Below are 23283 nucleotides of genomic sequence, written 5' to 3'. Positions count from 1 at the left end.
CACCTGTGAATGATTCTCGTGGTAAACCACAACAGGTGGACTCTGCTGGACAGGGTCTGCAACAAATATCTATAATTTTAAACTATGCTTTGAGTTGGTTATTTAACTAAAAGTAAACTATGCTGTCTGTGCTGAATTGGGGATGAATAGAATAAAAGCCAGCTTCATTCTTAAAAGGTCAGGGTCACAACATACCCTCCTCTCTTGTGTTAATAAAACAGAGTTGATAATCACAGTTTAAAAAATTTTAAAACCAATGCAACATTTTGGGGCTATCTCAGTGCACTAATAAACATAGATTTTGAAGTTTCTTAGCACAGGTGTTTAAAATGAGTAGATTACTGGAACTATTTCTGTACATGCTCTGGAACTAGTGTTTTAGTTTGTGATTATAGCCCCAGGATTCTAAAACATGGCTGGTCTGACATTTAATTGAGAATGACACAATTTGTTGTCATTCTCAAAAAATAATAAATACAAAAATAAATAAGAGCACTTCTTGACTGGGTAACCTAAACTATAAAAATATCATCATTACAGACATCTTTAGATATGACTTTATTTATACCAAAGCTCTTTTATACTTAGCTTGACCGCTTTATGATTCCTAGGAGTTGTAGTTCTTTTCTGCTATTTAGGTACATTTTATGTAACATAGACATGCTTTTTATTGGCTGCTTAAGTAAAAAAACATTTTTTCAAAGTAAAGTTATTAATTTGTTGCTTCAATTAAATGAACTGGTAACACATCTTGACAGTACCTCTCTAGTGCAGGTAGCAGTAGTAGGTCATGGTGGTGGACTCATCCAGGGTCTCCCAGACTTTTCACCTCACACCCCCTGTAATGACGGTGAAAATCCTTGTTTCCAGGACATGTCAGTTAGTGCATAATAATACACATTGTTCCTAGAAAGTTGTTGCTGTAACTCACCTGTGCTTCATGATCTAGTTTTCTTAACCTGCCATATTGTACGCCACTTTGTTTCTGTCTTGTGTTTAAGGCCATTGGGGCATAATAATTCTTTTATGCTGCAATGTGTGTGCAAAGGCAGCAGGACCATGAATATCTTTCTAAGGTAGCAGCAACCGTTTCTTCTTGATGTCAGGGGATGCCCGTGTCTGAGTTTAGAGGATGTCTTTCACAGGGGGTGGATGTACTGACACCAGAAGTGCTGACGCATCAACCCTACTGTGCTGAATCTTTGTTTGCCCTCTTTTTTTATTCCCATGTATATGGATGTTTTACATTGTAATTGAGGTATAAACCCATGAGAATTTATCAAGAGGACACTCTTGGGGACAATGAACATTTTCTACTATCTAGAGTAACTGTTCTCTCCAACTGTTACATAATGACTATGAGTCAAATTTGTGAGACTCTACCCACATTTTCATTGGGTGAATTCCTTTGTAGGAAGTCCCTCATTTCCTCTTGCTCAGGCCAGCTCAATTTCCAGGCTGCACTCAATGTGTTTTCAAACTTGAATCCCTGCTGCCCGGAGCTATGGCAATCTTCTTGGCCATAACATGGAAAAAGATATAAAAACATTCTGAAACAAGAAAACATGAGATATATCCATTTTAATGTTGCAGTAATGGCAAGAATTGTGTTACAATTCCCTTTTCCTTTTATAACCAGAATCAATATTCCCAGTTCACTCCACTTTAAACAAGCAGACACTACTATTTATTTTTTAATCAATAAATATTGGTTTCTTTTAGTACTGTTTGATCCTCTGGAAAAAAAGAGTAAAAAGAAGGAAAATGTTGTAGCAATTGCATTGTTTGATAAATTAATCTATGTGTAGATGTGTGTCTGTGTCTTTAAAATACCACCAGGTATTCATGAGTGGAAAATCAGCAGAACAAATAGACAAATAGATAATATAGTAAAAAGTTATCCATTAATTTTACTACATTATTTAAATAATATTAAATAAAAATATTGTTTTGAGCCATTCTCTCATTAAATGTGTGCATTTTTTTCTACAAAATAAACTGTAGCCAATAATCTCACTGCAACTACACTTGTAAAATAAGACATTGCTAATGTACTGCCATGATATTTATGTTTGTATGTCTTCTATGCTTTTTGGCCTATGTTTGCTCTGTTAATTATCAACTACATTTAGTCTCTCTCACACAAAGCATTTGTTTTGGGCTTCAGTGTAATCTCATTTTCTTCATTAGTTTTGGCTTCCAAGATGAATAACAGTCAAAACAAATGAAATTCAACCATCATATCTTTTTTATTTGTTTGTTTTTTGTTTCCTTAGGATATAACATTTAACTCTGACTGGTAATTTTTTGTTTTGCTAATAACTGTGTAACAATTCATTCTCCATCTAATTTTAATAGTACTACATTCTTTACTTTTGTTTGCCAAAGGTAAATGTCATAGTAATTTTTTACCACACTTATTTCCCTTTTAATATTCAAATTTCTATTATTTCTGACAAATAAGCAAATACCTAATTGTTTACAAAGCACGATATAACTTATTGCTTATTTCCAATACTTATTTTCATGTTTATAGGTAAATTATAAAATATTCCACTCAATGGTAGGATAATGGTCTTTAAAATTTGCAATTTTAAGGCTAATTTCAGAGTGGGTTTATTATTTTTATGTAGTTAAACTTATTTTTTGTTATTTTATTTTCTTTTTAAAATATATAATCTTTATTGTATTTTCTCTTTACCACTTAGTCTTCTTGCAACCATCCTCCTACCTGCAATCCCAATGCTGTTGTGAATATCCATGAGTCCTTTTTCCTTTTTGCTCCAAGTCCCTCCATCCCCTAACCTCTCCCCACTAGCTATTATCTGTTCCCCGTCTATAAGTCTGTTTGTTCATTTGGTTCCACATATGAGTGAAATCATATGGCATTTGCCTTTCTTTGACTGGTATATTTCACTTAGCATAATGTTCTCCTGGTCCATCCCTGTTGTTGCAAAGGGTAAAACTTTCTTCTTTTTAATGGCTGAGTAGAATTTCATTGTGTAAATGTCCCATACTTGTTTTACCCACTTATCTATTAATGGACACTTGGGCTGCTTCCATATCTTTGCAATTGTAAATAATGCTGCAATGAACATAGGGGTGATTATGTTCTTTCAAATTAGTGTTTTATGCTCCTTCAGATATATTCCCAGATGTGGGATTGCTGGGTCAAAAAGCAGATCCATTTTTTATTTTTTAAGGTATCTCCATACTGCTTTCCACAGAGGCTGCACCAATCTATGTTCCAACCAACAGTGCAAAAGGGTTCCCCTTTCTCCACACCCTCACCAGCACTTGTAGTTTGTTGATTTATTGGTAATAGCCATTCTGGCAGGTGTGAGATATTTCACTACAATTTCAATTTGTATTTCTCTGATGATTAGTTACATTGAGCATCTTTTCATATGATTATTGGCTAGCTATATGTCCTCTTTGGAGAAGTGTCTATTCAGTCCTTTGCCCATTTTTTTAATTGGGTTGTTCATATTTTTGTTGTTGATTTTGTAAGTTCTTTATACATTTTGGATATAGGGAATATGTTCTCCCATTCTCTGGTTGTCCTTTTTTTTTCAAGAATTTTCTTTGCTGTGCAAAAAAGATTTTTAGTTTGATGAAGTCTCATTTATTTATTTTTTTCTGTTTCCTTTGCCTGAGGAGATATATCTGAAAAAATATTCCTACAAGCAATGTCTAAGATTTTTGCTGCCTGTGTTTTCTTCCAGGATTTTTATGGTTTCAGGTCTAACATTTAAGTCTGATTCACTTCAAATTTATTATTGTGTATGTGGTGTAAGAAAGTGGTCTAGTTTCATTTTTCTGCATCTGTCCAATTTTCCTAACACCTTTATTGAATCAAATATCTTTAGCCCATTGTATGTGCTTGCTTCCTCGGTCAATTTTTTTTGTTTATTTCTTTTTATATTGTTGTTCAAGTACAGTTGTCTCCATTTCCGACCACCACTTCCCCCCACCTCACCCACCCCCATCTCCCACCCTCAATCTTACTGCTCTTTGACTTTGTCCATGGGTCCTTTGGTACATCTTTCTTGTCAAGCTTTTCCCTTCTTTCCTCTGTTACCTTTCCCTTTCCCCTCTGGTTACTGTCAATTTGTTCTTTATTTTAATGTCTCTGGTTATGTTTTGCTTGCTTGTTTGTTTTGTTGAATAGGTTACACTTATGGGTGATATCAAATGTATTTGTCATTCACAGCCTGGTTTATTTTACTTAGCATAACGCTCTGCGGTTGGAACCATGCTGTTGCAAAAAATAGGAGTTTCTCTTTTCTTTCTGCTTGGTAATATTCCATTGTGTAAATATACAATATTTTTGATACATTCTTTTACTGATGGAAACTTAAGTTGCTTCCAATATTTGGCTATTGTAGATTGTGCTGCTATAAAAATTGGGGCGCATAAGTTCTTTTGAATTGGTGTTTCAGGATTCATAAACAACCATGAATAGCTGCAGCAATTCTGAGAAAGAAGAACAAAGTAGGAGGGATCACAATACCTGCTACTAAACTGTATTATAAAGCCATTGTCATCAGAACTGTCGGTACTGGCATAAAAACAGACACATAGATCAATGGAACAGAATAGAGAGCCTAGAAATCAACCCATACTTCTATGGTCAATTAATATTTGACGAAGGGGGCAGGAGCATAAAGTACAGTAAAAACAGCCTCTTCAACAAATGGTGTTGGAAGAACTGGACAGTTACGTGCAAAAAATTATACTCCATCCCCAACTTATGCCATACACAAAAATAAGCTCAAGATGGATAAAAGACTTAAATATAAGTCATGAAACCATAAAAGTCCTACAGGAGAATATTGGCAGGAAAATCTCAGATATTCCACGCAGCAATATTTTCAATGATTATGTCCCCCAGAGCAAGAGACATAAAGGAAACAATAAACAAATGGGAGTTCATCAAAATAAAAAGCTTCTGCATAGCTAAAGGGAATATTTCATTTATTTATTCTCTGATATTATTTCCTTCTTTTTACTCAAATTGGGCTTTGTTTATTGTTCCTTTTAAAATTTCTTTAAATGTAAAGTTATATTATTTAAGCTTTTTCTTGCTTTTTTGAGATAGGGGTATTCATACTATCTGTTATGATAGTATGAATTTTTCTCATAAGATTGCTTTCCCAGTGTTCCACAAATTTTGGACTATTGTGTCTCATTTCATTTGTTTCAAGTTATCTTTTGATTTCTTCTTTGATCTTGTTGACCTATTCATTGTTTAATAACATGTTATTGAGCTTCAATGTCTTGGCATATTTTTCAATGTTCTTCCTGTGATTGATTTTCAGTTTCATAGTGTTGTGGCCAGAGAAGATGCTTGATGTGATTTTAATCTTCTTAAATTTTTTGAGACCTGTTTTGTGTCCTAGCATTTAGTCTAAAGTGGAAAATGTTCCATGTACACTTGAAAAGTATGTATATTCTGCTGCTTTCAGATGACGTGCTCGGAGGATATCAATTAGATCCATCTGTTCTAGCATGTCATTTAAGGCTGCTGTTTCTCTGTTGGTTTTCTGCCTGGAAGATCTATCCATTGAAGTTAATTGGGTGATAAAATCCTCAACTATGACTGTATTTCTGTCTATGTCCCCTTTTATGTCCATCAAGATTTGCTTTACATATGTAGTTGCTCCTATGTTGGGTGTGTAAATGTTTACCAGGGTTTTATCCTCTCATTGGATTGTTCCCTTTATCATTATGTACTGTCCTTCTTTGTCTCTTACTATAGCCTTGGTTTTAAAGTCTGTTTTTTCAGATATAAGTACTACTGCCCCAGATTTTTTTCTTTTCCATTTGCACAAAATTTATTTTTCTAACCCTTTACTTTTAGTCTGTTTAGTCTTTTGATCTGACATGGGTCTCTTGGAGGCCACAGTGTTGCTTTGTTATCTGTTCAACCACCTTCTGTCTTTTGGTCAGAGCATTGAAGGCATTTACATTTAATGCAATTATTGATAAATATTTGTGTTATTTTATTGTTATTGTCATCTTATTGACAATAATTATTGTTATATTATTGTTTTCCTCTGTTTTTTTCTTTCTCTTTTTCTTTTTCTTCTACTTAACTGGTTTGGTGTTAAAAATCTCTAGCTTTTTCTTGTCTGGGAAGCTCTTTATTTCTCCTTCAATTTTAAATGATAGTCTTGCTGGGTAAAGTAGCCTTCATTTTAGGTCCTTGCTTTTCATCATCTTGAATATTTCATGGCACTCCCTTCTGGCCTGAAATGTTTCTGATGAGTAATCAGATGACAGTCTAATTTTTCTCCCATGTAGATAACTACCTACTTTTCTCTTGCACCTGTTAGGATTCTCTCCTTAACTTTAAGCCTTGTAATTTTAATTATGATGTGTCTCAGTGTAGGCTTCTTTGGGTTCGACTTGTTTGGTACTCTCTGAGCTTCCTGCACTTGTGTAACTTTTTCCTTTACCAGATTAGGGAGGGTTTTGGTTATTATTTCTTCAAATAGGTTCTCAATCTCTTGCTCACTCTCTTCTCCTTCTGGTATAATGTGATGCAGATACTGTTACACTTCATGTTGTACAAGATGTTTCTTAAGCTATCCTCATTTTTTACATTCTTTTTTCTCTTTGTTGCTCTGACTGATTTTATTCTATCTTGTCTCCCAAAACACTTTGACCTTCTGCTTAACAGGTTATTACCCTATTATTTATTCCTTCCAGTGTATTATTTATCTCAGATATTGCATTCTTTATCTCTGAATGATACTTTTTATAATTTCTTGGTCATTTTTATGTTGTTGATTATTCTTATCATCATTAAACTATCTGATAAATTATTTATTTCCATTTCATCAAGTTCTTCTGGAAAATTCTCTTGTTCTTTCACTTGGTATATATTTCTTTGTCTTCCCATTTTGGCTGCTTCTTTGAATTTTTCACCTGAGAGGTTAAACTAATCAGCCATTAAACTGATCAATCAGTAATCTAATCAATCTGTGATCAGCAGTCAGACTTAAGTACCACATGGTGGGGAAGAGCAATTTCTGAAGGTAGGGCTATTGCTTTCCATTCAGCTAATCACATTTGGAGAGGAGTGCTCTTCCTGAAAGAAAGGGCTCCTGCAGTTTGGGAGATGACTCGACACCTCAATATGGTGGTTACTCTCTCAGTTCTCTCCCCAGAGCCACCAACCCCAGACTCTCCTCAAGAATTTCTAGTCCAACAGGGACGAGAACTAAGGGGGGTGGATATGGCTGGGAGGTGGGGAGTACGGCGTGGGGGGGCTGGGATGGGGGAAATAGAAAAAAAACTGTACTTGAAAAATAACTAAATAAAATTTAAAAAAAGAATTTCTAGTCCACTCTGCCCTCCCTTTGCTGGCACCCAGGGTAAGTGGCTGCAAATAAAATTTTGTACTTCAGTGCTACAAAAGGCTCTCTGCTTCTCTAGCTCTTTCTCCATGGCTGATAGAACTCCTGGTACTTTTCACAGCTGGGTCTTATCTGGGTTCCTTTCTGGCTCTGGGGCTATAGGCTAGGGAGTGTAGCTTGAAGTTTATACCCCACACTTCTCAGGGGCAAACCCTGGCCACTGAAATATCCCTGTGGAACTTCAGTTGCCATCTGTGGGAGCCCAGCCGTCCATCTTACCTCTATTCTGTACTCTCTACCAGTCACACTATGTTGAAATGTTTTCTTCTGTTCATCTATGGTTGTAAGGCTTCTCTCCAGTTAGTGTTCAGTTGGTTATTCAAGTTGATTTCTCTACAATTTAGTTGTAATTCCAGCTTGGTCCTGGGAGGAGGTTAGTGTAGTTTTCACTTATTCCCCCACAAGCTTGGATCTCTTCAAGTTATTTTAAAACATTTCATAAAGTACTACTACTTTTTTTTAGACATAGATGCTCAAAATAGGAGTTGAAATTCCATGCCCTTTTGGTACCAAATTATTGACATAGAAACCTTTTCTTCTTTTATGAAATAATTTTTTATGAGCTACTCAGAACTTTTAAAATTTCATATATTTTCTTTTGCACTATAAACTTTCTAGATTATTTGTTTAAAACACCATCTTCTTCTTGCCTTTGTTCTCTTTTTCTGAAACATCCATTAGTTAGTTTTTCTCTTTTGGCAATTGAAAAATGTGCCATTTAACTTCTCTATATCTGGTAATACTTTCTTCATGGTTCTGAAGAGGACTCTGCTGTTGTTGGAATTGCTAGTCCTTATACGGAAGGTGCAATTTGCATGTTGCTTCTTTCTAGATTTTTTAAATTTAAATTTTTGGAAGTTTGACTATGATGTATCTTGAGCTATGGTGAATTTCTTTAGGTTTTACCTGTTTGAGGTTTGTTCACTTCTCGAATCTGTAGGTTTAAATTTTTTGTCATAGTTAAGAAGTTTTCAGCCATGATTTATTCAGGAGTTTTTTGGCCCAAGTTTCTTTCTGTGCTCTCTCTCTCAGGGATTTTAATGACACAAACATTAAATCTTTTGTTATAGTTTCACAGATCCCTATGTCTCTATTCATTTTCTCTTTATTTTATATTTGTTGTTCAGATTGGGTAATTTTCTTTGTTATAGCTTATAATTTACTTCTTATTTATTCTGTCCTTTCTATTCTGGAATCCATCTTTTAAGGTATACGTTATTACATTGTTTAATTCTTTTAATCTTTTCTTTTCTTTTCTTTTTGTTGTTCAAATATAGTTGTCACCATTTCCCTGCCACCATTTGGTTCTTTTTTATATTATCTACTTCTTTGATGAGATTTTCTATTTTCTCATTTATTTCAAGCCAGTTCATAGTTGCTTATTGAATCATTTTCATAATAGCTGCTTTAAAAAGTTGGTCAGATAATTGTTGTCATCTTAATGTTTATATATAATTGATTGTATTTTTATATAGTTTTAGATATTTGAGGTTCTTTGTATGAAAAAAATTAATTGAAATCTGGACATTTGGGTTTGATAGGATTGTATTTAAGCTTTCTGTTTTAGTTGGCTTCCTCTGACATCTCTTTGGCTGGGGCCACTACCTCATTACTGCCAAGTGGGGTAGGTATTCAGTATACCTACTTGGCCTCCATTGGTACCTTGAGCAGGGGCTCCTCTTTATCCCTCAGTGGAATCCTGGCTTACCACTAGACCTCTTCGAACAGTGCCCTGACTAGGAAGGATAGAAGTGCCTCATTATAACTCCACATATAACCTCCATTGACACCATAAGTGGAAGTTAGGGTGGGAGGGTAAGTGTTCTCCTAACTCCTATATAACAGTGTGTAGGCCTTCCATAGGCCCTTCTGACATGATGCCTGAGGTAGGGAAGTACCCTTCCCTACTAGCTAATAGAAATGGAAATCCAAGTTCAGCACATGATCTCCACTGGTCACTTGGGCGCTTGCTGTAGCCCTTTGAGGATGAAAGCCCCAGCTCTCTACTGCACATTCACTGATACCACACCTGGAGGTGGGGGGATTGGAACTCTTTGTTATTGTCTGCCAAGTATGGAAGGCTGGAAGTCTTGGTATTTGGCATGGCTAAAAGTTAAGGCACAGTTTTTCCCTTCTGTGGTATTGAGCTAGCTAGAACAGTTATTCCTGAGAGTTTTCTGTCTTCCTAAGCTGTGCTGCCTCTTCTCAAGTTCACTGCTTTAAAAAAAATATTTGTGCTCAATTCTGCTATTTCAATTTCTTTTTTCATTTTGTTTTAAAGACATACATTTTTAGCTGGTTGGTCTCTTCTTTCCATCTGTCAGTGTCTTTATATATTTGTCTTATATGTAATATCCAGGATTTTAAATTGTACTCAGAGGATAGAATAGGCAAAGTATGTCAGCTCCTTTCTTTTGGAGACTAAAGTCCTAATTGTATTATTTTTTTAAAATTTTGCTGCCTGTTCTTAATTTTTAAGAATTCTTATTGCGTCTCTGTGTTGCTTTATGAAAATATCACTGATCTGGTCTAGTTATATATTTATAATTTTATTTTCCTTTTTATAAGCTCTACTTAGAGTATCATTGCTTCAACTTGATTGTTTTGTTCTCTTTTATTTGTATTAGAGCTATTCCACAAATAGTTGATTATCTTTGCTGGGTTTTTTTTGTTTGTTTGTTTTCATGAAAAGCTAATTAGAAGTTCTAATACAGTACACAGGGCTGATTAAATGATTGGACTAAACACTGTGTAATTGGGTAGAGATTCATTTCTTTCACTAGAGTCCTCTAAATACAATGATTTATAATAATCCTGTTTGGTTAGATGACACAGAACTATTTGATCATTATAATAGGGTACTGACAGCTAAAAATAAAGAAGGAAAGAGATAGAGAGATTGAAATTTGAGTACAATGTGAATGTGTTTATTTGCTTATTCAGATTAAAGGAAAAGACAAAATAACAAAAATGATAAGAGAGGAGAAAATGAGAGAAAGTAGAAAGCATTTAAGAAGAGAAAGGCAAAATAAGTTACACTAAATGGGCCAATAACAATAAATACAGATATAGGAGAAGTATATGGATAATACACGTTAATCATATTATAGGGAAAATTACTAAATAGACCCATTCCATACAAACTAGAAATGAATGTCTTAATGTAGACAACATAATCTCCCCTTAATCCATGAAAATTGAGTCAAACAATAAATAAATAACATGTTGGTGTATTCTCCTTTATCCAAATTAAGATATATGACTTGAGGATATTATTTTATTTCATTTTTAATAGTTATTTTGGACAGTACTATCCTATGGGTTGGATGAAATGCATTCACAAACATCACTCACCATTTGCTTGAGCAAAAATCATGTATTGAGCATGTTAGAGATTGTGACTTTTATCAAGGATCTATGTATTTGAAGAAAAATTACATTTTTTAAGTTTTTATTTTTAAAGTATATTTTATTGATTATGCTATTACAGTTGTCTCATATTTCTTTGCTCTTTATTCCCCTCTGCCCTATACCTCCACACCCTCCAGCATTCTCCCTACCATTAGTTCATGTCCATGGGTTGTACATATAAGTTCTTTGGCTTCTCTATTTCCTATACTATTCTTTTTTTTTAAGATTTTATTTATTTATCTTTAGAGGGGAAGGGAAGGAGAGAGGGAGAGAAACATCAATGTATGGTTGCCTTTCCTGCATCCCCTGCAGGGAACCTGCCTGCAACCCTGGCATGTGCCCTGACTGGGAATCGAACCGCGATTGTCTGGTTCGCAGGCCCGCGCTCAATCCACTGAGCTACACCAGCCAGGGCTTTCCTATACTATTCTTAACCTTCCCCTGTCTATTTTGTACCTACCATTTTATGCTTCTTATTTACAGTACCTTTCCCCCATTCTTCCCTCCCTCTCCCCACTGATAACTATCCATGTGATCTCCATTTCTGTGAATCTGTTCCTATTCTAGCTGTTTGCTTAGTTTGTTGTTGTTTTTTAGGTTCAGTTGTTGATAGTTGTGCTTGTTGTCATTTTATTGTTCATATTTTTATCACCTTCTTTTTCTTAGATAAGTCTCTTTAACATTTCATATAATAAGGCCTTGGTGATAATTAGCTCTTTTAACTTGACCTTATCTGGGAAGCACTTTATCTTCCCCTCCATTAATCAGTGATAGCTCTGCTGGAGGGTTATCAATGGAGAGGGGGAGGAGGAAAGTGGAGGAAAAAGGTACAGGGAATAAGAAGCATAATAGGTAGACACAAAATAGACAGAGGGAGGTTAAGAATCATATAGAAAGTAAAGAAGGCAAATAACTTATATGTACAGCTCATGGACCTGACTTAAGAGGGGGAAATGCTGGATTGTGGAGGGATACAGAGAGGAGTGGGATAAACTGGAGAAAAAAATGAGACAACTGTAATAGCACAATTAATAAAGTATACTTTTAAAAAGGAATAAAAAAGTACTTTATATTACTTCTTAGATGTGATTATTTTCTCATCTTTCAGGTACAGATTTATTCAGAGTGGTGTAAGAAGACTCTACTTTACAGATTTCCATATTTTATTGTAGCCATAACTGAGTTATGATATACAATTTGAACATGGTGTAGTCAGCAGGTGTTAGGTACTCTACAGGGAAGGAAATGATGGAGAAAGCCTGATTACTGTATGTCTCACCAAGACCCCTTACTCTACACTTGGTAAGGAGATAAAGACTGGGCAAAAGTTGAGGAGGAAACCGAGTATATAAAGTGGGAAGAATTATTTCCCTGGGTCAATGGCAATGAGTACTTGTTGCATGGGAATTGTGGAGCAGTGAATGCTTCTGCTGACACTTGATTTGAAGAAGAGGGATATGAATTCAAAGAGGTGGTCATGATGGCAAGTATTCAGGTATACCTCAGGAAATGTGTGTGGGAAAAGGGACCTCAAATCAATAAGAAAATAAAAGCTTAATAAAAAACTTCTTGTTAATTAAGAAATGAAAATATCTGGTGAATATTAATATAATTATTAGATTTTTCTAACATCAAACACTTGTATTTAATTTTCAGAAAAAAATAGATGCTTCAATTACATGTTAGTATCTCATAAAATATTTTATTAAAAATGTGCCTGTGGTCTCTAAAATTATCTAAATTATTTAAATATATGAAAAATTATTTTTAGTAACCTTGTAATTAAACAAGGAACAAACTACTTCTCTTCAAATATTGATAGATTTTGTCTTAGATTTAACTCTATATTATATATAAATATATATAATCTTGTGTGTACATATATAATATACGAGAACATATATAATATATATGTATCATGCATCACCTATATGTTTATTTATACATGTCATTAGATATGTATTTATGCATCCTACTGGTTTTGTTACTCTGGAAAACTCTGATTTAGAGTTCTGATTTATAGTCAGTTAGGAAGATATCTTCATCTCTATGGCCAGAAGGGCAAAGGGAGCATGCAGTGTTAGATATAGGGAGCTGGGGCCAGACACCTGAAGTTGGTAACCTGGCTGGCAGAAGCTGGGAGTGCTGGAGGTGCTGACTATCAGAAACTAGAGCCACAGGGAAGATTCAGTACCTACTAAACATGCTACCTAATGCAGTGAAAGAGAAGAATATCCTACCTTCTTCCTTCCTACGACCCTCTTATCATCCCCCAAAGCCTCCTATTGGAAGAATAAACCTGGAAGTTAGATGGCAAAGGAATCAGAAGAATTATTTCATAGCACCATGCAACATAGAAAATAAAAGGTGAAAAATGAATCTGGAAGCAAATATAGATAAACTGCTCATCTCAAGATGAAGGCAACATATTGTTCTAAGAGATTTACATTTGCAATGAAATTCATGAACATAAAGAAAAATAGTAAAAACATTTGGAGCTCTTTTCAAAGTACTATATCGTTCAGTATATCTATAGATATCTATATCTCTATATAAATTTACCTTATAATTTTATTATTTTATAATACAGAGTTTATACTAATGTATTAGATTGTAAAGAGCCAGAGTATTACAGAGTAAAATCCTCTGCAAAGATATATAATGAGTTTGGCTAATAGGAAGGCAAGTTGCTCTTGTGGAGTGATTAAGTGAGCGGGAGCATTAGATGAAGCATGAGATTTTATGCAGGAGTCAGATTATGTGAGGCCACATTAAAGATGATGCAATTTATCCTAAATGCACTTGCAAGCTGTTAAAATGTTTTAAGCAGGGATATGATCATATTTTTCTTTAATGAGATCAATTGTGGTCACCATTTGGGAAATGAATTGGAAGAGTATGTAATGGTAATCAAAAACCAGTCAGGAAGTCATTGTGGGATAAGAGGTTTGTGTCTTGGAAAATGTAGGAAAGAAGAAAACAATGGGAAAGAGTAAAGAAATCTTTTTTTATAGGGGCACAGTGGTAGCCTAAAAAATACTCCTTCAAGGTTCCATCCTAATTTCTGAAATCTGTAAACATTGTAGTTTCCATTGTAAAAGAATCATTGTAGATATTATTAAATTAAGGATCTTTTGATGGCACAATTATCTAGGATTATCTGAGTGGACTAATGTAATCATAGGATCATAAGGGCCCTAATAAGAAAAAGAGAGAGGCAGGGAAGCAGATGTATCAGAGGCAAAGAAGCTGTGATGATAAAAGCAGAGGGGAGAGAGAAATTGTTGCCCTTGAAGATCCAGTAATAGGCCACTTACTGAGGAAGTAGACAGCCTCTTGAACCTGGTAAAGGCCAAGATGTGAATTCTCCATTGAAGGCTTCAGATGGAACAACAGCCCTGACAACACCTTGATTTTAGACTCTGTCCTCCAGAAATGTAACAGAATAAATGTGTTTTAAATCATTAAGTTTGTTCTTCCTTTGAAAAAATAAACAGTCGATGTTAATATTTCTTTCTTTTTTTAAATCCTCACCCAAAGATGTGTTTTTGTTAATTTCAGAGAGAGAAAAGGCAGGGAGAGAAAGAGAGAGAGAGAGAAAGAGAGATGATAGATAGATAGATAGATAGATAGATAGATAGATAGATAGATAGATAGATAGATAGATAGAGATTGATTGCCTCCTGTATGTGCACTGACCAGGAATTGAACCATCGACATTTTAGTGTATAGGATGATGCTTCATACAACTCAGCTACCTGTCCAGGCATGTGGTGATTTGTTCTCTCACCAACAGGTAACTAATATAGAAACTGGGAACAAGTTGGTGTTGCTTTGAACGTGGAGGATGAAAAAGAAAAGAAGTGCCTAGAAGATATCTCGCTGGGTAGTATATGAGCATCTATTTGAGATGTGGGAGACTGGGGGAGAAGCATTTTAAAAATGTGTATATTAACTTCGAGGTATTCATGAGATGACCGAGTGATGACATCGAGTGTACCACTGTCTTTGGGTGTATGAATCACAGACACAAAGATAATTCTGGCTATACACATGTCAGAATTACCCTATAGATGAAATTTAAGATAATGTGAATAAATGAGATTCCTTACAAACAAAGCGATGCATGTGAAGAAGAGGCCTAAGGATTAACTCTGAGACACTTCAAACTTTGGAAATTAGAGAAGACGAGACTAGCACATAATATAAAGAATTAATCAGAGAGGAAGAAGGAGAAATAAGATTCTGTGTTTTAATGAAAATCATCATAAGAGAGTTTTAGGGGGGAGAAGATTACCTTGTGGAGAGACTATTAACATGTAGAGAAAATAAAATAAAATGTGAGTGTATCTCAACCAAACATGTAAAAACCTTTACAGTATAAAAACTGACTTCTCCCTCCCCACCCCACCAAAAGGGATTCTGCCAGCAGATGATCTTCAGACTTGAAATGCAACATTGGCTCTCTTTTTGATCTCTGGCTTGATGACCCATCCTGTACATTGTGATTTCACAGTCTCTACAACCCATGATACCACCTTAAAACGAATCTTTCTCATCCTCTCTCTCTTTCTCCTCTTCCTCCCATCCCATTGCCCTCCCCCCACACGAGATCAGATCTCTGGAGTGGGCAGAGCACAGACCTCAGCTGAGAGAGAATTGTTCTCCCTCAATGAGTGTCCTTTCAATTTAATAGTATTTTAACATAAAATAACTTTTTACTTATTTTTTAAGAGAAAAAAATTAATAAGGTATATAGTTCAGATTCAAAATCCACCTTCTTTCTTTCTTTCTTTCTTTCTTTACTTTTAATTATTTTATTGTCATTCAATTACAGTTGTCTGCATTTATCCCCCACCGCTCCCCCGACTCTCACCATCCCCACCTTCCTCCCCTGCTTCCACTCCCACCTTGGTTTTGTCCATGTGTCCTTTATAGTTGTTCCTGAAAACCCTTCCCCCATTATCCCCTCCCACCTCCCTTCTGGTTGCTGTCAGATTATTCTTAATTTCAATGTATCTAGCTATAATTTAGTTGCTTGTTTGTTTTGTTGATTAGGTTTCACTTATATGTGAGATCATGTGGTATTTGTTTTTCACCCCCTGGCTTGTTTCACTTAACATAAAGCTCTCCAGTTCCATCCATGCTGTCCCAAAGGGTAGGAGCTCCTTCTTTCTGCTGTATAAGACTATACTTTCAGGGATCATTTCTACAGTTTGTTTCTATTTTTATTTTCTTAATTCAGATTTCAGGTTAGATTCCTCAGTGTCATAGTATGGTAACATGTATAAATGCACTTATTTGAGTAGTTAAGTAAAACCTAGCTCTTTCATAGCATGAATTTTCTGAATTTCTACCTGACATGCTCCAGTCCTTTGGCTTCTTGATCTTTTAAAATCAAAATGTATCATCCATTTCTACAGACACTGAAACTCTATACTTTTGGATTGTGTGTTAAGGAATTTGTATAGTATTTATTATTAACGTGACTTTAATCTGCTTTATTTTTTAATGGAAGAAAATTTAATACTGGTGTTTCAAATTGCCATTAAAAAGGAACAAAGAAGTGAGTATTTAACAAGAAAACTGCTTTGGTAAAAGTAAACTACTTTAGAGTAATTGCTGGTGAAGTGATGACTATATTTTGAGGTCCTACTGGGTTTCCTGAGTTTCCACATCCACATCTATTTATTTGTAAATAAATGTTTTTCTCTAACAGAGTCAGCATGACAAGTAGTAGACTTGTGTGCTTTATTCCGTAATTAGTTTGGGTTTTTTAATAGTTGTTATTTTGAATGTGTATTGGGTTTTACAACTTTATTCAAGATTGTCAATTTAAGTCATTCTCTATAATTTCCATCTTAATCAAAATTTAATATATTAGTCCACATGTATTAGTGAAAATTAAGGTACTCCTTAGGTAATGCATTTCTTATTATTGTCATTTGTGACACTCACTGCTAAATCTAAATACTCCTCAGTATGCATAATGGAAAGATACTTGTCCAATAATAATTGTAAGCTACCTTTTTGTATATCTGTTTGAGTTTGTTTTTTTTTTTCCCCACTTCTGTCATATCTTTCAGGAGCTATTCAGCTTCTGAATTTAAGAGAAGTTGACATTTGAATGGCTCTTTCTGAATGCCAATACATTGAATTATTGCACTTGGGAATGTATTCAAATTGATGATTTGCATAAGTGGATGCACGATACTTATTCCATTTCAATGCCTATAAATAAATATTATTATATATGCTCTCATTCATATATTGATTTTGATAAATTCACTTCCTTGTAAAGTGAAAAATAATTTACAAATAAAAACAAACCTGTTCAATATATTTTGTATATAAATAATAAACTAGCAAATGCATATTGTATAAGAAATAAGAAACAGAGTTTTATGATAAATTATATAATTTTTTATCAAACATTAGAATTTAGATAGTGAAGAGGTGATAATAATTAGGCATAAAATGATGTGTTAAGATTAAAATAAATAAATATAAGCTTATTCTCTTATAAATGTGTCATATTCATGAAGGTAGACTTAAAATTTAAGTTATATATACATTTTTAATTACTGACTTAACATATAATATTAAAATTCACATGAAATGTCATTAAAGATACAATATTTTTATGTTAAAATATTATTTAGCTGTGGATTACAGTATATTCTACTATGTTTTCAGTTTGATCATATATGGAATTTTAGCTATTTTAGGCACATTTCAATGCTTCTTGATCAGATTAGCTATATTTTGTAGGTATCTTACATTTATTTAGACAAAGTGGTATCTTCATAAAAAAAGTTATTTATCTGATTCTAAATGCTTCCTCTCCCACTTAAACTATCCCATTCTGTTTTCTGAGACCTTATTCTGAATTTTGGTTCATACCATTTTTAAATGTGAATAATAATAAGTACTCCCTTCACTTTATTGTGTTTATGAAAACCAAATGAGATAATATATGAATATGAAAAAATACAAATTATACAAGTAAAAGAGATATTACTAAATCCTAGAAGTTCACATTACAAGATAAAAACTAGTAACTATGTATGGTGATGGATATTAATTAGATTTATAGTGACCATTTGTAATATATGCAAATATTGAATCATATTGTACATATGGGACTAATATAATACTATATGTCAGTTATACCTAAAAAATAAAATAATTACATATAATTTTACCTGTTACATTTTTGTGAAAAACAAATGAGACATCAATATTTGGTTCAGAAACATTATCTCTCACTTAAAAATATAATTTCATGAAAAAAATCTTTCAATCTCTTTTATATATTGTACTCTCAGACAAACAAAACCTAGAAAAAGAATATGTTTTAAAGAAACATGACAATTCATAAATCAACTGCTTTCTCTGTTAACATTATCCTTTTGTTTTTGCTTATGATTGGTACTGATATAATTAATGTATTTAGATAAGATATTTTCTTATTTTGTTTAAAGCTTAAACTGAGACAAATTCTAAAGAACTTTCTCTACCCTCATTTCTCTCTGTTTGTTATAGGAAAATATGGCCAGAAGAATACTTTCATCATTAACAGTTAAAGTAAATATTCAGGTATTACAAAGTCTGTAACAATAAATAAATATTTTAATTGAGTAAATTTTTACACGATTTATTTATCTAGTTTTTCATAGATCATGTATTGATATCTCATTGAACTAGAGAATGCCAATATAAAGTTGTAGAGATTATTGACTTGTTATTTATAATAGCCTACATTCTTATCTTCAGAGTCTATCTAATTAAGTTATTTACTTATAGTATCAGAAAGTCACCGTGGGAAAATAATCATCAAATATTTAATAAATATCAACTTAATACTAAGTGCATTTCTTTAAATCTAGCTTTTGTTGAGTTTAAAATGAAAAGGTTTAGAAAAAGAAGATTTAACTCCAGCTTTAATTATTATTGTTAAGAATAAAAATTGTAATTATTAAAGATGTCATTTTAAATTATGTTAATATGTTGTTATGGCTAAATTATGTCCCTCCAAAATGTATATGTTGAAGCCCTAATACCCAATATTGAGAAAATAATTTTGTTTGTATATAGAGCATTCAAGGAGGTAATTAACTAAAACGAGGTCTCGAGGGTAGGCCCAAATTCAATCTGCCCAATGTCCTTGCAGGAAGAAAGAAGTAAGATACAGGGACAGACTTTGGTGGGTACGTGTATGTGGAGGATGGCTATGTGAGGACTTGGTAAGGAGGGGGCTTTCTGTAAGCCCAGGAGAGGGGCCTCAGAGGAAACCGACTATGCTGGCATATTGATCTTGGACTTTCAGCCCCCAGAAATAAGTCTGTGTTGTTTAAGCAACCCAGTCTGTAGTAATTTATTATGGTAGTCATAGAAAACTAATATACATAATTCTTTAAAATGTCTCGAAAGGAAAAGAAAAAAATACAATGCAAAAGCAATTAATGTAATTAATGTAAAAGCTCCTGATGTAAAAGCAAACTTTGGCCTCTTTTATCACTTTACTTTTATAGTTAAGAATATTGATAATGTTTTTTAAAAGACATCAGAATACAGGTTTAATAAAAAGTTATTTGGCCCTGGCTGGTGTAGCTCAGTGGATTGAGTGCAGGCTGTGAACCAAAGGGTTGCCAGTTCAATTTCCAGTCAGGGCACATGCTTGGGTTGCAGGCCAGGACCCCAGTATGAGGCCTGTGAGAGGCAACCACACAATGATGTTTCTCTCCCTCTCTGTCTCACTCCCTTTCTCTCTCTCTCTCTCTAAAAAAAAGTTACTTGGCTCTTCTTTGAAATAGAAATAGTGGGAGAATGACCCTTCTTGGAATAGGAGGAAAGAGGATGAAGTTAAAAAAAATTTGCATCTTAGGGATTCTGCTGGTTACCGTTATCTTGGGGGGAAAGTGTTCATATGACTCAGAAAACTGTTAATATCATTTGTTGCCTTTGTTCTTTTTTGAAAGTTTTTAAAAAAAGGTTCTGTGAGAGCAAGGGCCTAAAACAAATTATTTGTAATTATTTGTAATTATTTGTGGGAGAGATTCCCAATTTTCTTCCTTTTAAAAATATTAAGGCTGCTTAATTTTAGCTGGGCAGGCAGTCACTCCCCTGTATGATCCGTTTCCAAGCCTTCCTTGTGGCTATTTTTTAGTCCATCAAATCTAATTATATATTTTGTGTTCAAATCCAAGATCATTTCTTAATAGACAAAGCTACTAAACTATGAGTTTCAATTAGGACATAGAAATTTACAAGAGATTACTTTTCCCACCCTACACACTAGACAAAACAGGATAGATTAAAAACAGCATAAGTCTTCAATCCAGCAGATAGCTGAACATGTGAAGAAACTTAAATAAACTAGATTTTGGAATGTAAACTGTCCTTTCTAAGAGACAAGTGATTCCCTTCTGCCGTCATTCTTGGTGGGGAATTGGGGCTATGAGGAATACATGTAGATAGGATTATGGAGAACCTAGCCATAATTTAATTGTGTTTAATGGACCAGAACTGGCTTGGTATGAGAGATTAAAACCTGTAGGAATCTCAGTAACAGAACACTTGGGCCAGCTACTGACAAACATTTTCCTGTGGATCTCTGACACGTGCACAAAGATACTGGACCAAAGACTGGAATCAGAGTAGGAAAGATGAGAGAGGGCCCCTCCGAATCTGAACACATCCTCTACAAGTGAAAGACATTGGCCTGCTACAAGCTGCAGTCAGGAAAGGAGATTCGCAGGCAACCATGTAGACATTTTGGGTCCTCATGTATAACACAGGTTAGGTAGGGGGCAGTGCTCCTCTATTCTGGTGAGGAATAGAAAGTTTTTGGTGGGCTGGTAGAACAAAGAGAACTGGTGTAATCCTCCCAGACTGGAATCTCCCATAGTTAGAAAAGATGGTGTTCGTTAACTACTTCTCTCCATGGTGTCTTGGATGAAGATCACATACAGATGGTCCTTGAATTATAATGAAGTTAGGCCCAGATAATTGCATTGTAAGTTGAAAATATTGTAAATTGAATATTCACTTAATACACCTAACCTACTGAACATCATTGCTTACTCTAGTCTACATTAAATATACTCAGAACACTTACATTAGCCCACAGTTGGGCAAAGTCATCTATCATGACGAATACATTGCAGAGTATCAGTTGTTTACCCTTACAATTTTGTGGCTGACTGGAAGCTCTGTGTCGCTGCCAAGGCCCAGCATCACAAGGGGGTTCTGTACCACATATCGCTAACCCAGAAAAGACCAAAATTCAAAGTATGACTACATGTAACTTTTTGCACCATTGTAAAGTCAAAAATCATAAATCAAACCATTGTAAGTTGGGGGCCAACTGTCATGAGCACCAGAATCTTCAGTGCTCTACTGAAGAATGAGTCCTGATGCAGCTTTCAAACTATCTGAAGCTAGTGATGAGCTACATCAAACTGAGGCTGTAATGAAAACAAGCTCAGCTCAAATACAGTTTTGATTGACTCAGTTACTCATGCTGGCTACCTGGAAGAAACAGGGGCATGACTTTCTGGGAACAAATAATACCGACTGCAATCTCTATTTCTTAAAAGCAAAATATCTAGCATATAATAAAAATAAAGAGGCAAAACAAGAGAATTTAACCCATTGTTAAGATAGAAAAAAAGTTAACAGAAGCATACTGAGAAATTACCTAAATAAATGAATCATCAGTAACAGAAATAGACAAAACAATTTTAAAAAGAATCTCCATTCTTCCCGTGGTTCGCATAAAAATGATCTCCTCATGGCTTCTATAGATATTTATGTCAATATTACTTCTGGAATAAATTATCTATTATGCATATCAATGCTTACCTTTATATAATAAGTCTGTTCATATGAATTGATTTTCAACAGTTTTATTGTGTTGTGACTAATAAATTTTGCCTATAAGCCCTGGCTGGTGTAGCTCAGTGGATTGAGCACAGGCTTGCAAACCAAAGCATCGCCGGTTTGATTCCCAGTCAGGGCACATTGCCTGGGTTGCAGGCCATATCCCCAGTGTGGGATATACTAGAGGCAACCACACATTGATGTTTCATTCCCATCTTTCTCCCTCCCTTCCCCATCTCTCTAAAATAAATAAATAAAATCTTTAAAAAAATTGCCTGTAAAAGATAACAATTATTCAAACATGGTCAGAAGCTTATATATGTATATATATACTCTGAAACTTATTTGCAAATTCATCTATCTATGTATATAAAAATATAAATCTGAAAGTCATTTTATTTGATCTTTGTATAAATCTTTAAACTTTTTATATATTTGAATTTTTCTCATAATAAATGCACAATAAAAGCATATAATAATTTTTTTCTTCTAGGGGCTATGGCTTGTTGCAGTTATAAGCTGGAGATAAATAAGAACGATGACAAAATAGTGCAACATAGCCTAATGAAAAGTACATTTAATTTTGTAATTGATCGAATACCGACACACAAACTGTTAAAAAGATGTAACCTATTGACTTCTTGTCTCCATGTGTGTTAAATATGAATTACGATCATAGAATTCATACAAAATGTACGTAATTCTAGTTAGGAGCCTTCTTGTTTTATAGTGAAGTAAATACTTCAAAACATATTTTAGTCAGATAAATTATTTGTGCTCTTTGGAAAACATATATTTTTCTGAATTATAAAAGCCATATAGAAATATCTTTTAAGTTGTAGACTACGTCAAGAAGTGTTTACAGTCCAGAGCGCTGTAATAAACCCAAATGTGGATTTCAAAGAAATTCTATGTATTCTTAGTTTAAAAAAATATTTAAATGCACACACACAAAAAGGAAACAAATTGCATTACAGTAAACAGCTCTGAACTATAACGACTATCATGGATGATAAATAAAAGAATGACAAACAAAGATGTGGTATAAATACATTAGTATACATCATTATTTGAGAAGCTATCAGTTAAGGTTTTCATAAAATTCACAACACACAAAAACATTTAAAAATTAAGTAAAGGAATGCTCCTTTATTTAAATTCCTTGTTACAGCCTCATCTTTCTCTGTGGTCAGAACTGGCAGATGATGATTTGAAAAGAAAGCAAGTTTTTAGAGATCACAAACAACCAATTTCACACTGCAGGAAGTCAGAAACAGAGCTAAATTCCCTTTAGTAATACACTATTTATCTTTGCGCTTCATTGAGTTCAGAAAAGAGCTTTTTTCAGAGTTTAAGCAATTAGTTTCTCACGTTTTCCCCTATTTTAGAAAGAAAATTACTAGAAAAACATAGGGTTAGGAAGCTACGGAGTTGTAACAGTTATTCCTAGTGCATGAAATTTCAATTTAGCAAAACATGTGAAACCCTAAAGGCAGTTAAGACACAATATAGGGGAACCATTTATTTTCACAGTATATTTGTTTTGCATTGTTACTGACCCAAG

At 34.1% G+C, this 23283-nt stretch overlaps 1 pseudogene; it reads left to right on the top strand.

The window, feature by feature from the left end:
• Positions 1–16019: 16019 nt before the first annotated feature.
• Positions 16020–16088, top strand: LOC119039961 (uncharacterized; annotated as a pseudogene).
• The last annotated feature ends 7195 nt before the right edge of the window (positions 16089–23283 follow it).

The sequence above is a fragment of the Artibeus jamaicensis genome, unplaced genomic scaffold, assembly GCF_021234435.1.
Source record: "Artibeus jamaicensis isolate MK-2021 breed Jamaican fruit bat unplaced genomic scaffold, CSHL_Jam_final contig_3206, whole genome shotgun sequence".
In the NCBI taxonomy this organism is placed as follows: Eukaryota; Metazoa; Chordata; class Mammalia; order Chiroptera; family Phyllostomidae; genus Artibeus; species Artibeus jamaicensis.
Note: the sequence above shows the minus strand (reverse complement) of the source record. Positions and strands in the feature narration are given on the sequence as shown.